The following is a 13577-nucleotide window of genomic DNA, read 5'->3' on the forward strand; positions in this document are numbered from 1 at the left end:
TAGAGAGGTATAGCAAGAAATTCTCATTTTCATTAGAGGTACTTGTAGGAATGCTACAATCAAACCCAAGTTCTATTGATTAAATATGACTTGTTAAATCTTGAGATTGATGTCAATACGGATTTATAGGCCTACATGGTAGAGATGTATCAAGATACCCTCATCGATCTGCTACTCCCAAAGAATGCCCAACGGTTGAAATTGAAAATAAGGAAAGACTCAAATGCGAGTAGAAAATATGTGAATTTGATTTGTTAATTTGATTATCTTTTGATGGAGTTAGGGCCTAATTCCCTAAAAAACCCCCGATTTTAGTCTTTGTCCCAATTATATTCCAAATTTTTTTTTGTCTCATAAAAAACCCAAAACTTTTACTTTTGTCCCAAATCTACCCAGTTAACTTTTCGTCCAATTTTTTAATATTATTTTTTTGAATTTTTTTTTTTTTTTCTTTTATTTTTCCTTTCCTTTTCTTTTTTTTTTGTTTCACCTTCATTCCGTCCGTCCGGCAGAGCGAGGCCGCGAGGCTCGGCCCGCCCCGGCGCGCAGGCCGAGTTCTCGCCAGATCTGGCGAGGCTCGGCCCCGCCGGCAACTGGCAAGGTTGGCCTCGCCCAGCAACGGCGAGGTTCGAGCCTGGCGAGGCTCGGCCCGTCGGCCATTGGCGAGGTCGGCGAGGTCGGCCGGCCGGCGAGGTCGGCCTTGCCCAAAGAACGGCGAGGCCGAGCCTCGCCAGGCCGGCTGGGCCGAGCCTCGCCGGCCCCGCCTATGGCCGGTCGCGGGGCCGTGGACCGGCCGAAATTGAAACAAAAAAAAAGAAAAGGAAAGGAAAAAGAAAAGAAAAGAAAAAATAAAAAAATTCGAAAAAATAAAAAATAATATTAAAAAATTGGATGAAAAGTTAACTGGGTAGATTTGGGACAAAAGTAAAAGTTTGGGATATAATTGGGACAAAGGCTAAAGTTGGGGATTTTTTAGGGAATTGGGCCTGGAGTTAGTGGTAATTTTGGTACCTTTAATTTGCAGGGCATGGTTTTAGTTGAAAATGTCACACTGCTAAGCATATCAACAATTGATGAACTCACTGGCCTAATTCAGAGGGCCTTGGAACAAAGGTATACAGGTAGAATACGGATGAATGAAGACAGTTCAAGATCGCATTTGATACTTTCGATTGTCAACGAAAGTACCAACTTGCAAACTCAATCCGTTTCACAAGGAAAGGTAAATTATCAATTTTGTTTGGTGTCACTTGTAAATATTACAAAGTGACACTGTGAGTCTTTTGCAGCTTAGCTTTGTTGACCTTGCTGGGTCGGAAAGAGTTAAGAAGTCAAGCTCATCGGGCAATCAACTTAAAGAGGCTCAATACAATAATAAGTCGCTGCTCTCGTGGACGTCATCAATGTTTTATCTTCTCATGGTTCACACATTCCATATAGGAATACTAAATTGACGATGCTCACGAGTGACTCCCTGGGGGCAATGCAAAGACCCTCATGTTTGTAAATATATCACCTGCTGAGTCCAACATAAACGAGACTCACAATTCTCTAATGTAAGGGCCCGTTTGGTTCGGCTTTGGGGGAATGCAAATACCTTTGGGCTAAAGGGGTTTTCCGAAATGCAAGTAGCGTTTGGTAGGTGTTTTATAAAATCAACTTGGGCTAAAGGACTTTTGCTATTTTTAAAAAAAAAAAAAAAAGCTCCGGTGGAGCTACACTGTCGGCCACCGCCTCCGGCCAGATCTGGTCGCCGGCGACCACCGCCTGGGTCGCACACCCTCGGCGACCGCCGCTCGGGGCTCGGCGCTGGGACGCGACTCCGCGACCGCCTGTGGTCGCCGGACCTCGGGCGGCTCGCCTCGGGTCGCGCGACCAGCGGCAAAGAGCGTTGCCTGGGTCGCGAGACCCGTGCGATGCCCGAGGTCCCAGCGACCCCGGGCGGTGGTCGCCGGGTCGCGCGACCCGGGCGGTGGTCGCCGAGTCGGGCTAGCCCTCGGGCGGTTGCTGGCGGCCGCCGGACGTTGGTTTAGGGAAGATGAATAGTATCGATGAATAGTGCAAGTTGCATTCCGAAAATGCAACTTCCCAAAGCACCTTCAGAGGTGCATTGGCCAAAGGTCCCTTGGCCAGCATTCCAAATGCAATTGCATTTCCCCAAAATGAGTAAAAAAAATTGCCAGACGCTATTTGCATTTGGCCAAGGGACTTTAGAGGCCAAATGAGCATTGGGAATGCTGAACCAAACGGGGCCTAAGTCCGCTTTTTTGCTCTCATTGTATACTTATGAAATAATTATTTACCGGATTTTCATTTCTAGTAAGAGCTGGGTGTATGCAACTGTGATATATAGATGCTCGAGTCATTACTGGCGAATTGCAATGGATTGTTAATTTGTTTTTATTACCTGGATAGACTATTGGCCAAGGACTTGATGGCTTTCCATATGCATGTTCAGGTATGCAACAAGAGCTCAGTCAGTTGCAAATATTCCGAGCCAGAATATCTCATTTAGCCAGAATGTCTCATTTAGCTCAATCAGTTTATCTGGCTCGGAATATTTGCAACTGACTGAGCTCTTGTTGCATACCTGAACATGCATATTGAAAGCCATCAAGTCTTTGGCCAATAGTCTATCCAGGTAATAAAAACAAACTAACAATCCATTGCAATTCGCCAGTAATGACTCGAGCATCTACATATCACAGTTGCATACACCCAGCTCTTACTAGAAATGAAAATCCGGTAAATAATTATTTCATAAATATACAATGAGAGCAAAAAAGTGGACTTACATTAGAGAATTGTGAGTCTCGTTTATGTTGGACTCAGCAGGTGATATATTTACAAACATGAGGGTTTTTGCATTGCCCCCCAGGGAGTCACTTGTGAGCATCGTCAATTTAGTATTCCTATATGGAATGTGCGAACCATGAGAAGATAAAGCACTGATGACGTCCACGAGAGCAGCGACTTATTATTGTATTGAGCCTCTTTAAATTGATTGCCCGATGAGCTTGACTTCTTAACTCTTTCCGACCCAGCAAGGTCAACAAAGCTAAGCTGCAAAAGACTCACAGTGTCACTTTGTAATATTTACAAGTGACACCAAACAAAATTGATAATTTACCTTTCCTTGTGAAACGGATTGAGTTTGCAAGTTGGTACTTTCGATTGTCATCGAAAGTATCAAATGCGATCTTGAACTGTCTTCATTCATCCGTGTTCTACCTGTATACCTCTGTTCCAAGGCCCTCTGAATTAGGCCAGTGAGTTCATCAATTGTTGATATGCTTAGCAGTGTGACATTTTCAACTAACACCATGCCCTGCAAATTAAAGGTACCAAAATTACCACTAACTCCATCAAAAGATAATCAAATTAACAAATCAAATTCACATATTTTCTACTTGCCTTTGAGTCTTTCCTTATTTTCAATTTCAACCGTTGGGCATTCTTTGGGAGTAGTAGATCGATGAGGGTATCTTGATACATCTCTACCATGTAGGCCTATAAATCCGTATTGACATCAATCTCAAGATTTAACAAGTCATATTTAATCAATAGAACTTAGGTTTGATTGCAGCATTCCTACAAGTACCTCTAATGAAAATGAGAATTTCTTGCTATCCCTCTCTAAAATTTTGAAAAGATGTGCTGTAGCGCACAGAGTGAGACCCGGATTGCTGTCGGATCCATAAATGGTGAACGTCTTCCCTGAACCAATCTGACCGTATGCAAATATGCATACATTATACCCATCTACAGCAGATTGAACCAAAGACTGCAATGTAGGAAATAGGTCAAGCATGCACATATCCTACCAAATAGCCATAGCTCTATACATATAAATATTTCAACTTACGCTTGTGTCATTAAACACATCTTCTTGTGATGCAGTCTCGTCATATACTCGATCATAGGAGTGTTGCTTTGCCTCGTCTTGTTTCCACGGACGTTGAAGAGTGAACTCATCAACATATGTAAGCACATTTTTTGCTTTTTCAGTGACCTCTTTCTCAGTTAGAGGTCTCACTCTACAAAAAACTCTGACCATGCCTTTCATATCTGATACATTCCATAGCCAATTATGCACACGTTAGTAAAGTTGCAAGACTTTCCTTATAATAAACTATTGTAACGACATTCAAGCCAAACTGAGAAGGTTTAACGGGCACACCAACCTCGTATGGTGTTAAAATACCGCTTCCTCAAAGTTTGTTCTTCTTTATAAAGTACCTCCATTTCATAATCGAGCCCCTTGCATATTCGAGATGGCAGCTGCCTGCTCATTCTTTCTATCAATATCCTGGAAGATGAGCATCATTGCTAATAATAAATTTCTTTTCAACTCAATAACAGGAGAAACCTAAGTTATACCAGAGAGATGACATGAAAAGTACCTGGGCAAAGTTAGTACTCAATATAAATGATCAGGTGAAAATTAATTACCTCTTTCATTTCTCTCAATTCCTCGAGTTCCTTTAGATTATTCTGTAAGGCAGCTAGCTCAGTGTTACTATCTGAAAGAGTTGCCTCACATGCATACAAATCTCTTGTAAACACTTCCAATTTCTTTTCAAGTTCGGACATTTTAAGCTTCAAGGATTTCCTTTCTTGTTCAAAGTTTTTCTTCAGAGCCTCCATTTTTTCCTGGAGGGTCACTTCTTGCTTTTGCTTTTGATGTAATTCTTCCAGCAACTAATAACACAGCAAACCATATGAATTTTTGTGAGTGAGAAAGAGAAAGATGGGAATGGTACCTAGTACAGATTAGCATAACTAACAATGCATTCATATCATGGAGTAGAGAAGCAGTTCCATCGTGCAAATTACACGATTGCACTGGCTGCTAATTAACTAACTAGAATTCAACAAGATACGGACTTTATCATATTGGTTGAAAAAAATACCTAAAAAGCTGTAGTCTGAATGCCAGTTAAAAAGAAAAGAAGAAAAACAAATAGGGGTTACTAGCACACTTCCACCATCCCCATGGAAAAAAGAGACAGGGGAAGGAAAAGAACTCTTAGAAAAAGCCCTTATTGAAGCACCAAATATATCCTTTATAGCGACAATGGAAAAAATTACTCCAATTATTGTGTTACAGACAACACAAGTTCGTGATTAATTATTTTATGTAGGATTTTACTCACTTTCTGCTTAGCATTCTTATCGAATCTTCCGAGCTTCAAACAAATCTTTCACACTAGGTGGTTTTAAATTGTCAGAAGTATCCACATTTACAGAACCGCTAGCTGTGGACCTAGCCGTAGAATATTGTTGCCGAACACAATCGCCTATATGTGTATGAAGAGCGGCACAAATTTCTTTACCCTGCATGAAAATGAAGTACAAAGTTTTAGCAGTCTATCTTTGAAGGAACTCGAAAATATGCAACTCCCCATAGAAAAAATGAAATAAAAGAAGTCACTAGAACCTGTTTCGTTTCAAATTTGAATCCGCAAGGAACTCTTGAAACTTTCATTTTGAAAGCAACAGCAGTATCGCTAAAGCCAAACTGCAATATATCTTTTAAATCAGCAGAATGTAACTGTTCTCTCGGAACTAGGCGAAAAAAATGAACCTATATACAAGTCGAGAAAAAATTGAGAGGACGTTAGAACCAAAAAAGATGAGGTGATTTTGAGCATCAATCTAAAGGCAAGGTAGATCTAACTCCACGCTTTTTGATGCCCAGAACGATACGGGACGGATCACTAGTCGTGTGCGCACTAAAAAAAATCGAATTTCCATAAGGAGGTGTCTGCAGGATCCGCACGAATTGCTGCTTCGCGTATCTTTTGTAAAATGCTCTTATGCAATAGAAAATGATCATGAAGAATAAGTAAGAAATTCAAGTGCATCTAAGACAAGATTTTCATGCGCAAGTATTAAGCATAACCAATCATGATAACTAAACAATGGTATAGAAGGCGGAATAAAGAAAAGGAAAGTGAGCCACTCAATTCGAGTTAGCAATCAAGCTATTGAAGTAACAGATGGCAGGAGATGGGAGAGCGAGAGACTTTTCATTGAAGAGCTTCATCTGGATCACTATCTCACCATTGACCGATATTGCGAGAGAATATCCAAATCCCATTTCGTCTTTGCTCTGGTAATTGCAATTTGTTGAGGGAGAAAACGTTCCAAAAGGGAAGTCCAATCACTGAGAAAAATGAAGTACCAAGTGAATACTTGTCAAGTGGCTAAAAAAAGAGATAGAAAATCTTCCACATAGCTTACTGATCCAGAAATAGGCAGATCAACTAAAAAATGAAATGTCAGCAATACCTGCATATATTATGAGCCATAGGGCTTTAGTGAAAAAGGATATGGAAAAATTATTACTCATGTGCATGATTCAAGGTTACCAACAAATCCAATCTCAGCCAAAATTTGTAATGCAAAAAGCTGCACAGCGTCATCCCTTCCAATAGGATAATTGCCCGAAATATAATCATGCTGCAACTGTTATGAAGTAGCAAAGACTTATCAGAAAAAAAGATGCAACCTTACCATCGTCAAACATAAACTAAAAGCTAAAAAATGATATAATGGTCGGATACCTACTTGAACATGGGACATGTGCACAAAGATGGGATCTGTTATGGCTTTATCATACTCCAGAAAAAAACTTCCTTTTGAATGTCAATTTGCAGTGCCAAATTTCTCCTTTACTCCAATCCTTCGCTACTTTAAATTCAACTAGAATGTCTCCAATATACTTGTTGTCATCCAACCCGATATATTCCTCTAAATAACCAAAAATAAACATCAGATAACTACTTTAACTAATCATGCTTGATAAGCAACAGCTGACCAGAGTATGCACCGTTGCTTGGATCTGAAGATTTAGAACCAGTAATTACGTTGCGGCACTCAAAAAGACCGAAGCTAGAATATGCTGACAATTTGATAATCCCTGCAAGTTCCTGAAGCAGTTACAAAATTGGATCATTATCGTGCTCACAAGCTCAGAAGAGGAAAAAGATGAGTAAGTATAGAATATAAAATTCACTTCCATCAATAACACCCAAGATTAACTTAGATTTACAGTGACGAAATGAGAATATGGCTAAAGATGGCAATCAAATCAAGGGTTGCATCTATACCATAATAATAATATTCTGACCTATTTGCAGAAAAATAGACCAATTAGTTGAATTCTGACATTTTGTTGCAAAATAATTTTGGGATGTTGATTTCTATGGCATCTTATTTTTCTGTTGACATCCAAATTAACCATGCGATTATCACTAGAACCATTCCACACTCCAAAATTGATGGTTGTTTACTTTGACGAATGAGCGATCCAGTGCTACCTAGTATCCAACTTTTGAAAAATGTTATTTAAGACTCCCGAAAAAAGGATCTTGTCCTGCGTAATAACTGGTAATTATCCAGCCATTTCTTTTTGTGAATAACTTATAGACGCTAAAGAAATGCTAATAATAACCATGCTTGAATTTCATACATAAGAACACTAATAACAAGTTTCCTCCTGTCATCAAATTATCTCTTTATGTTTGTATACGACATTCAATTTGTTTAGAAATTCATAAGGTCTGAAAGTACCTCTACAGCATCAGCCACTATCGTTGTCATATCATATTTAATCTTTTTAGAAGTTCCGTCCAAGAAGAATACTTTGGTTTTTAGCTTCCAGCCTGATCCTTCGTCTCTAGAATTCTCTACCATGCTTGGCTGAATCTCACCTGTCATTTCATAGAAGAACAGTTGTTTCTCATTCTCTTCTTAACATAATCGAACACATTCAAGTTACAAACTAGTCATGCAAATGTGCATGAAAATGGCGAGAGGAGAGGAGAGGAGAGGAGCAAAGGACTCACAAAGGCGAAACCCTAAGCGAGTGGGGCGACTAGTAGCGTCGCCATCGTCGAAGGCGACATCGACGGCGATGTAGACGGCGACGTGGACGGGTCCACAGGGGACGGGGTGACGGAGGCTTGCGTCGCCGAAGAGCCTGGGTATGCGAGCGAGGGAGAGAGAAAGGCTAGGTATGCGAGCGAAGGAGAGAGAGAGAGGAGGGCGAGTGATGGAGAGAGAGAGAAGTGTCTGCCAATATCTTCTCTCTGTGTCCGAACCCGAAGAAGAAGGGAAGAAGATAGTAGGGCGGGCACATGCAAATAGCCGCACTTCTTCTTCTTCTTCAACTTTTGCACGAGGTTGAGGGTTTTGGATTTTGGGATTTAGTATTAAGTATTGAGGGTTGATGGTTCGGGGTATAGGGTTCAGGATTGAGGGTTGAGGGTTTAGGGGTTTAGGGCTTAGGACTTAGGGTTTTGGGTTTAAGGTTGAATGTTTAGGGGTTTAGGGCTTCGGACTTAGGGTTTGAGATTTTAGGGTTGAGGGTTTTGGGTTTTGGGTGGTTGAGGGTTCAAGGTCTAGAGTTTAGGGTTGAGGCTTGAGGGCTTAAGGTTTAAGATTGATGGTTTAGGGGTTTGGGGTATGGGGTTTAGAGTTTACAGGTTTGGGGTTTGAGGTTCGGGATTGAGGGTCCGGGGTCGAGGGTTTTAGGGTTCGGGGTTGAATGTTCAGGGATTTCGGGGTTGAGCGTTATGGGGTTCAGGATTTCAGGGTTTAGGATTTTGAGGTTTGGGGTTGAGGGTACATTCAATTTGTTTAGAAATTAATAAGGTCTGAAAGTACCTCTACAACATCAGCCACTGTCGTTGGTATATCATATTTAATCTCTTTAGAAGTTTCGTCTAAGAAGAATACTTTGGTTTTTAGCTTCCGGCCTGATCCTTCATCTCTGGAACTCTTTGCCATGCTTGGTCGAATCTCACCTGTCATTTCACAGAAGAACAGCTGCTTCTCATTCTCTTCTTAACATAATCGGACACATTCAAGTTATAAACTAGTTATGCAAATGGCGAGAGGAGATGAGCGAAGGACTCACAGAGGTGGAACCCTTAGCGGGCGAGGCGACTCGCAGCGTCGCCGTCGTCGAAGGCAACATTGACGGTGACGGCGACGGCGACGTGGATGGGTCCGCGGGGATGGGGTAACGGAGACTTGCGTCGCCGAAGAGGCTGGGCATGCGAGCGAGGGAGAGAGAGAGAGGCTGGGTATGCAAGCGATGAAGAGAGAGAGAGGAGGGCGAGCGACGGAGAGAGAGAAGTGTTCGCCAATATCTTCTCTCTGTGTTCGAACCCGAAGAAGAGGAAGGGAAGAAGATGGCAGGGCAGGCACTTGCAAATAGCCGCCCTTCTTCTTCTTCTTTAACTTTTGCATGGGGTTTAGGGTTTCGGGTTTTGGGGTTTAGTGTTGAGTATTGAGGGTTGAGGGTCCGGGGTATAGAGTTCAAGATTGAGGGTTGAGGGTTTAGGGGTTTAAGGCTTAAGATTTAGGGTTTCGGACTTAGGGCTTAGGGTTTCGGGTTTAAGGTTGAATGTTTAGGGGTTTAGGGCTTCGACTTAGGGTTTAAAGTTTTAGGATTGAGGGTTTTGGGTGGTTGAGGGTTCAAGGTCTAGGGTTTAGGGTTTAGGGTTTAAGGTTGAGGGTTTAGGGGTTTGGGATATGGGGTTTAAGGTTTATAGGTTTGGGGTTTTTGGGTTTGAGGTTTGAGGTTCGGGATTGAGGGTTTTAGGTTTCGGGGTTGAGGATTCAGGGTTTTCAGGGTTGAGCATTATGGGGTTCAGGATTTCAGGGTTCGGGGTTTTGGGGTGTGGGGTTGAGGATTGAGGGTTGATGGTTAAGGGTACGAGGTATAGGTTGAGGGTTTAGGGCTTCAGACTTACGACTTAGGGTTTTAGGGTTGAGGATTGTGGGTTTAGGGTTGATGGTTTAAGGTCTACACTTTAGGGTTGAGGGCTTAGGGTTTGGGTTTACAGGTTTTGGGTTTTTGGGCTTTTTTGGGTGTGAAGTTTGAGGGTTCGGGGTTGAGGATTCAAGGGTTTCGGGGTTGAGCGCTATAGGGTTCGGGATTTAGGGTTTCGGCTGCATCTATACCATAACAATAATCTTCTGAGCTATTTGCAAAAAAATAGATCAATCAACTGAATTTTGACATTTTGGTGCTGCAAAATAATTTTGGGCGGTTGATTTCTGTGGCATCTTATTTTTCTGTTGACAACCAAATTAACCATGCGATTATCACCAAAACCATTCAACACTCCCAAAATTGATGGTTGTTTACTTTGATGGATGAGCGATCCAGTGCTACCTAGTATCTAACTTTTGAAAAATGTTATTTGAGGCTCCCGAAAAGAGGATCTTGTTCTGCGTAATAGCTGGTAATTATCCGGCCATTTCTTTCTGTGAATAACTTATAGACGCCAAGGAAATGCTAATAACAATCATGCTTGAATTTCATACATAAGAACACTAATAACAAGTTTCCTCCTGTTATTAAATTATCTCTTTATGTTTGTATACGACATTTTATTTATTTAGAAATTCATAAGGTATGAAAGTACCTTTACTGCATCAGCCACTGTCGTTGCCATATTATATTTAATCTTTTTGGAAGTTCCGTTCAAGAAGAATACTTTAGTTTTTAGCTTCTGGCCTGATCCATCGTCTCTGGAACTCTCTACCATGCTTGGCTGAATCTCACCTGTCCTTTCACAAAAGAACAATTGCTTCTCATTCTCTTCTTAACATAATCGGGACATATTCAAGTTACAAACTAGTCATGCAAATGTGCTTGAAAATGGCGAGAGGAGAGAAGAGGAGTGAAAGACTCATAGAGGCGAAACCCTTAGCGGGCGGAGCGACTCGCAGCGTCGCCATCGTCGAAGGCGACGTTGATGGCGACGGCGACGTGTATGGGTCTGCGGGGGAAGGGGTAACGGAGGCTTGCGTCGCCGAAGAGGCTAGGTATGCGAGCGAGGGAGAGAGAGAGGCTGGGTATGAGAGAGAGAGAGAGAGAGAGAGAGAGAGAGAGAGAGAGAGAGAGAAGTGTCCGCCAATATCTTCTCTCTGTGTCCGAATTCGAAGAAGAAGATGGTAGGGCGGACACCTACAAATAGCCGCCCTTCTTCTTCTTCTTTAGCTTTTGCATGGGGTTCAGGGTTTCGGGTTTTGAGGTTTAGTGTTGAGTATTGAGGGTTGATGGATCGAGATAAATGGTTTAGGATTGAGGGTTGAGGGTTTAGGGGTTTAGGGCTTAAGACTTAGGGCTTCGGACTTATGCCTTAGGGCTTAGGGTTTTGGGTTGAGGATTTTGTGTTTAAGGTTGAATGTTTAGGGGATTAGGGCTTCAGACTTAGGGTTTAGTGTTTTAGGGTTGAGGGTTTTAGGTGGTTGAGGGTTCAAGGTCTAGGGTTGAGGGCTTAAGGTTTAAGGTTGAGGATTTAGGGTTTTGGGGTATGGGGTTTAGGGTTTACAGGTTTGGAATTTTGGATTTGGGGTTTAAGGTTCGGGATTGAGGGTCCGGGATTGAGGGTTTTAGGGTTCGGGATTGAGGGTTCAGGGGTTTTGGGGTTGAGTGTTATGGGGTTCAGGATTTCAGGGTTCGGGGTTTTAGGGTTAAGGTTTATGGTTGATGATTGAGGGTTGAGGGTTCGAGGTATAGGTTGGGGTTTAGGGTTAAGGTCTTCAGACTTATGACTTAGGGTTTTAGGGTTGAGGGTTTAAGATCTAGGATTTAGGGTTTAGGGGTTTGGGGTAAGGGGTTTACAGGTTTTGGGTTTTTGGGCTTTTTTGGGTATCGGGTTTGGGGTTCGGGATTGAGGGTTTGAGATTGAGGATTAAGGGGTTTCAGGGTTGAGCGTTATGGGGTTCGGGGTTTAGGGTTTCGGGTTGCATCTTTACCATAACAATAATCTTTTGAGCTATTTGCAGAAAAATAGACCAATCAGCTGAATTCTGACATTTTGGTGCTGCAAAAAAATTTTTGGATGTTGATTTCTGTGGCATCTTATTTTTCTGTTGACATCCAAATTAACCATGCGATTATCACCAGAACCATTCAGCACTCCCAAAATTGATGGTTGTTTACTTTGACGAATGAGCGATCCAGTGCTACCTAGTATCTAACTTTTGAAAAATGTTATTTGAGACTCCTCAAAAGAGGATCTTATCCTGCGTAATAGCTGGTAATTATCCGGCCATTTCTTTCTGTGAATAACTTATAGACGCCAGGGAAATGCTAATAACAACCATGCTTGAATTTCATACATAAGAATACTAATAACAAGTTTCCTCCGGTCATCAAATTATCTCTTTATGTTTGTATACGACATTCAATTTGTTTAGAAATTCATAAGGTTTGAAAGTACCTCTACAGCATCAGCCACTATCGTTGCCATATTATATTTGATCTCTTTAGAAGTTCCGTCCAAGAAGAATACTTTGGTTTTTAGCTTCCGGCCTGATCTTTCATCTCTGGAACTCTTTGCCATGCTTGGCTGAATCTCACCTGCTATTTCACAGAAGAACAATTGCTTCTCAGTCTCTTCTTAACAAAATCGGACACATTCAAATTACAAACTAGTCATGCAAATATGCACGAAAATGGCGAGAGGAGTGAAGGACTCACAGAGGCGAAACCCCTAGCGGGCGGGGCGACTTGCAGCATCGCCATCGTTGAAGGCGACATCGACGGCAATGGCGACGTGGATGGGTCCATGGGGGACGGGGTGACGGAGGCTTGTGTCGCCGAAGAGGCTGGGTATGCGAGCGGAGGAGAGAAAGGCTGGGAATACGAGCGATGAAGAGAGAGAGAGGAGGGTGAGCGACGGAGAGAGAGAAGTGTCCGTCAATATCTTCTCTCTGTGTTCGAACCCAAAGAAGAAGAAGGGAAGAAGATGGCAGGGCAGACACTTGCAAATAGCCGCCCTCCTCCTCCTCCTCCTTCTTCTTCAGCTTTTGCATGGGGTTAAGGGTTTAGGGGTTTAGTATTGAGTATTGAGGGTTGATGGTTCGGGATATAGGGTTTAGGATTAAGGGTTGAGGGTTTAAGGGTTTAGGGCTTAAGACTTAGGGCTTCAGACTTAGGGCTTAGGGTTTTGGGTTGAGGGTTTTGGGTTTAAGGTTGAATGTTTAGGGGTTTATGGCTTCGTACTTAGGGTTTAGGGTTGAGGGTTTTGGGTGGTTGAGGATTCAAGGTCTAAGATTTAGGGTTGAGGGCTTAAGGTTTAAGGTTGAGGGTTTAGGGGTTTGGGGTTTAGGGTTTACAGGTTTGGGGTTTTTGGGTTTGGGATTTAGGGTCCGAGCTTGAGGGTTTTAGGGTTCGGGGTTGAGGGTTGAGGGATTTCAAGATTGAGCGTTATGGGGTTCGGGGTTTCACGGTTCGGGGTTTAGGGTTTAGGGTTTTGGGGTTTGCGATTGAGGGTTTGGGATTGACGATTGAGGGTTCGAGGTATAGGTTGAGGGTTTAGGGTTTAGGGCTTCGGACTTACGTCTTAGGATTTTAGGGTTGAGGGTTTTGGGTTGAGAGTTTATGGTTTAGGGTTGAGGGCTTAGAGTTCAGGGTTTAATGTTTAGGGGTTTGGGGTATGGGGTTTTGTGTTTGCAGATTTTGGGTTTTTGGGCTTTTTTGGGTGTGGGGTTTTTGGGTTTGGGGTTCTGTGTTCGGGATTGAGGGTTCGGGGTTAAGGATTCAG

The 13577-nt window shown here is 42.4% G+C and overlaps 1 pseudogene; it reads right to left on the reverse strand.

Moving 5' to 3' along the window:
* Positions 1-13577, reverse strand: part of LOC115662192 (kinesin-like protein KIN-14E) — a 120325-nt pseudogene that overhangs the window by 53146 nt on the left and 53602 nt on the right.

Source organism: Syzygium oleosum, unplaced genomic scaffold, assembly GCF_021117445.2.
Source record: "Syzygium oleosum isolate NSW1041296 unplaced genomic scaffold, Sole_v2.1 Sole_v2.29, whole genome shotgun sequence".
Classification (NCBI taxonomy): Eukaryota; Viridiplantae; Streptophyta; class Magnoliopsida; order Myrtales; family Myrtaceae; genus Syzygium; species Syzygium oleosum.